Genomic DNA, 4,901 nt, shown 5'->3' with positions numbered 1-4,901 from the left:
CCCCAAAAATCAATGAGACAGACTGGATAACTCAGAAAAAATACCATATACTTACATTTGTCTGATCTTCCACAAAGAAACACAAGACATACACTGAATATGTCTCTTCAACTATTGGTGCTATAATCCTAGCAATTCAGGAATCTGAAGTCTGATGATTAAGGTTCAAAGATAGTCTGGGCAAGAAAGTCCATGAGATTCCTTATCTCTAATAAACCACCAGGAAACCAGTAGTGGCACTGTGGCTCAGAGTAGTAGAGTGCTAGCCTTGAGCATAAAAGCTGACAGCATCCTCAGATGATTTTTACTTAAAGCTAATTTTGCATCTTACTTTGCGGGTATTTGGGGGCTATGATTATACAGACCTAATAGGTAAAGTAAATGAGTTCAGCCAAACGCCAGTGGCTCACACCTGTAGGATCATGGTTCAAAGCCAGTCCAGGCAGAAAAGACACTGTGAGACTCTTACCTCTTGTGAAGTACTCAAAAACCAGAAGTGGCAAAGTGGATCAAAGTGGTAGTGTGTTACCCTTGAGCACCCAGGCCCTGAATTCTAGCCCCAAGACTGAAGGGAAAAGAAAGATCACAAACATAAACAGTGAGCACAATAGACTATTGACTCAGGATGAAAGATTAAATTAACAAATAACAAATATCATCAAGAATAGTTCTTTGAAATTTGTAAATAAGGAATGTAGCAGAAAAAAAGTGGTGAGAAAACAATGATTCATTTCTAATCACTCTTGTATTATATGTTTTGAAATCATTAACTGCTTTTAAACTAAACAGGCATGTAAGTATCAATTTAGAGAAAGACAACACTTATACATGTATTTTAATCTGAATTCCATATTTTACAATTTGCCTTTTAGAAAATCACCGTTCTCTTTTCATATAAAACATGTGTAATCCCTTTACTTAATGTTTCACATAGCTCCAGCATGTGATTATATCATAACTCCTCCATTTTTCTTTTCTCCCAATCTCCCCTCCTTTCTATTGTAGTGCTTAAACTCGAGGCATCACTCATGCTAGGTAGGTGCTATACAAGTTGAGCTGCATACCCTTCTCTTTTTGTTTACTCATTTTTATAGTAGGGTTTATGTGTATGATCAGATCAGCTTGGACCACAATCTTTCTTTTTACCCTTTCTAAGTAGTTGAGATAAAAACACAATGCACTGAGATCCTCAGATCTCAGTCTCCTAAGCAGAGCATTATAGGCATAATCCACCAAAGTCTGGCATTTGTTCCTCTGATCAAATTGAAAATGGAACTGGGTACAGTGGCTGACACTTGTAATCCTAGCTACTATCCAGCCTAGGCATTAAAGAACGTGAGACGCTTTTTTTTGGCAGTCCTGGGCCTTGAAACTCCAGGCCTGAGCACTGTCCTTGGGCTTTCTACAGGTTAGAGCTCTACCCCTGCAGCCACAGCACCATTTTGGCATTTTTCTATATATGTGGTACCAAGCAATAGAAACTTGGTCTTTGTGTATAATTGGCAAGCCTCTTACCACTAAGCCAAACTCCTGGCCCAAGAAGGAGAGACACTTATCTCCAGTTAATCACTAGAAAATGAGAAATGGGGCTGTGTGTCCAGGGGTAGGGCAGTATCCTTGAGCTAAAGAGCTAAGGGAACAGTTCAAGGCCTGTGCTCAGGCTTTCCGTTCAAAGGCCAGAACTAGCAAAATAAAAAAATGTCTCAAAGACTCTCCTGCCATATTTCAGATCTGAAGTCTCCTTGCAGCTAGGATTACAGGCACGTGTTCCCACTGCCAGTTTTGAATAACTTTTCTGTCATCCATAGTAATGTGGATTCCCCACAACGCTGGTAGGCAATGCAGACATATGTCATAGGACAGTGGGCACTGATTGCACTCAGGTTTACACATGGGTGTGTGCACACAAGACCTAGCATTTCAAAAGCAAGAAACTCATGGGACGTAAGTGGAACAGTGTGCAGTGGTCAAAGCATGGACATCTTTTCAGTGCCGAGGATACTGAGATGCTGGGGTAAAGCAGGTCTTGGCGTCCTCAGTCCCATGCCAAGGAATGTGAGGAGCCCCAGACCCGGGAAGCTGGGTACCAGCGAGGCTACAGCAGTATCTGCAAAGCCAGAGGAGATGGATTCGTTACTGCAGCATCAGCAGCAGAGGAGGCTAGGATCTGATCCTGAGTTCCCAGAGTCCCGGGCCAAGTGAACTCTGCATACCAGCTCCCAGTGCACACCAGTAGACGACCACCCAACCCACCCCTGCCACATTTTCACCACCCTGTTGGTGTGGAGGGACCAACAGAAGAGTGGGGATGCACCATTGAGGCTGGAGGGGGGAGATCTAATGTTGGAACCAGCAGATTGTACCAGAGAGACTGGAAAGCTCCACAAGAAAGCAGATCTCCATGGATACAGATGTTTGCTAGCAAGTGTATAAGAGGGCACCACAAGCCTGGTGGCTCCATGGTGCCCATCACTGGTGTTGGGGGTGGGACTCCCCCTCGCAGCGTTGACTCAGTGGAAACTTGGAGCCTGTGGGGCCATGCTGTAGACAGTGTTCCAGCAGCCTCTACCTCTGCCAGGGTGGAACCTAAGCACTTAACACACTGAGGATATAGGATGACAGGCAGTTGCCAGTGGCTCCCAAAGCTAACCTTATCTTTGATTTAGAAACTCTTTGCCAATAACAGTTCAGTATGAAATAATGGGATATAGTAATTGGATAAAAGTTAATTGGACATATGTGAGAAATTTACAATTTAGAAATAATGTCAGGAATCAAATTTGTTTACACTAATATAAACAGTAAAACACTTAGGAATAAATATATCCAAAATGAACGATACAGGAAAGATTTCCATGGCTTCTGTGCAAGGATGACATCCAAATTCGTGAAGCATTCCATATTTTTGTATATATATATATATATATATATATATATATATCATTGTTTCTTTGGAATAGACTAGGGAAGGGAGGACAACAAGATGATTAGGAGGGGTGGGGGTAGGAAATGGGGACAAAAACCATGAGAAAGGTAGCAATGTTACTGAAGTAATATATTTTAAAAATATATCCAAAATTTTACCTTGAACAATGAAAATTACAGTGCACAAATAGTCTTGAAAGCATCCCAGTTTTTGCCTGATCTGCTTGCCTCCGAGGAATGTTGGGTTTTTTTTGGCCAGTCCTGGGTTTGAGCTCAGGGCCTGAGCACTGTCCTTTGACTTCTCAAGGCTAGAGCTCTACAACTTGAGCCACAGCACCACATCCAGCTTTTTTCTATGTATATGGTACCGAGGAATCAAACCTGGGTCTTCGTGCATGCTAGGCAAGCACTCAAACACTAGGTTAAATTCCCGGCCCGAGGAATTTGCTTTTAAGGAAGGAAATTGTTAGTTTGTATAATTATATTTGCTGTGAAGTTCAAGTCGATATATTCAAATATGCTCTATGTTCTCCATTTTTATGTGGAATAGGTCAGGTTTGCAAAAAGACCCATTGAGAAACCATGTACTCAAGGACTGAATATCATGTATGAAAGTTTCTTCCCCAATATTTCATGATCATGTTGTGTGTAAAGGATCATCAAAAATCATAATAAGCTGGGGCTGATAGCTCACACCTATAATTCTAGCTACTCAGGACGCTGAGAACTGACGATCATAGTTCAAAGCCAGCCTGGGCACTAAAGGCCATGAGATTCTTATTTCCAATTAACAACTAGAAATGTAGATCTGGCACTGTGGCTCAAGGGTAGGATGATTGCCTTGAGCTGACGAGCTCTGGGACTGTGACCACATCCAGAGTCAAGCCCCACACATGACAAAAAAATCATAATAAGCCTTTAAGAGAGAAGCACAGGATATTAGATATGAGGGAGACAAGAGATCTATCCCAGCCAGGAGTGATGACTCACACTGCAATTCTAGCTACTCAATAATCAGCTGAAGAAATTATTGAAGAAAAGGCAAGGCCAGTACTTTTTTCCTAGAGGTAGAGTCCTTGCCCTGTACAAATGAAGACCTGGGTTCAATTCCTCGGTACCACATACACACCAAAAAAAGCCAGTTGTACTGTGGCTGAAGTGGTGGAGCTCTAGCCTTGAGAAAGCTCAAGGACAGTGCTCAGGCCCTAAATTCAATCAATACTGTCAAAAAAATTAATTTAAAAATTTTGATTTATTTAATAAATCAATTTCATCAGGTCAGTCATCAGGAGAGCCATCCCATATCACTCTAGAAACAGGCTGAGCGATGGTCAGCAATAGGTGGGAGACAAAAGGGAATGGAAACTGACCCCAGCCACTGCTTTGGGCTTCCCTGGGCTGGGGCTGCCTCATGGTTCAGTGCCCATGGGAAGGTCCAGTGTCTTTTGCCTTGACCCCTGCTCCTCAATTCGAGGACCCAGATGTCTTTAGTGCCTAGGCTGGCTTTGAACCCTGATTCTCATATCTCGGTCTCCATAATAGCTAGGATTACAGGCATGAGCCAACAGCACCTGGATCAAGGCTATTTCTACTATTAGCTTCTTATTGATTTATTTTTGTGGGTCATGGGGCTTAAACTCACCCTGGGTGTTGTCCCTGAGCTCATCAGGTCAAGGCTACCACGGTACCCTTGAGCCAAGCCACACTTCCAGTTTTCTAGAGGTTAATTGGATATAGGTGTCTCAGGGTATAAATGTGTGAGAATTAATGCACCTACAACATGGCGAATGTAACTGTAACCCCTCTATACATTACCCCTACAATAATAAGTAAAGTTAAAAAAAGTCTCATGTTCTTTTGTACCTGGGCTGGACTTGAACCTTGATCTTCAGATGTCAGCCTCCTGAGTAGCTAGGATTATAGTTGTGATCCACCAGGACTGGCTCCATCCAACCATTTTGTAACTTCCTTCACTC

The 4,901-nt window shown here is 42.5% G+C and overlaps 1 non-coding gene across 1 annotated transcript; it reads left to right on the top strand.

Annotated features, from left to right (window-relative positions):
* Window positions 1–2,802: 2,802 nt before the first annotated feature.
* On the top strand, window positions 2,803–2,907 carry LOC150040077 (U6 spliceosomal RNA). The gene has a single exon (XR_016534082.1). It is a non-coding gene; the product is annotated as a U6 spliceosomal RNA (small nuclear RNA).
* Window positions 2,908–4,901: the final 1,994 nt, after the last annotated feature.

The sequence above is a fragment of the Megascapheus bottae genome, unplaced genomic scaffold (assembly GCF_031878675.1).
Source record: "Megascapheus bottae isolate mThoBot1 unplaced genomic scaffold, mThoBot2.hap1 HAP1_SCAFFOLD_48, whole genome shotgun sequence".
Lineage (NCBI taxonomy): Eukaryota > Metazoa > Chordata > Mammalia > Rodentia > Geomyidae > Megascapheus > Megascapheus bottae.
Note: the sequence above shows the minus strand (reverse complement) of the source record. Positions and strands in the feature narration are given on the sequence as shown.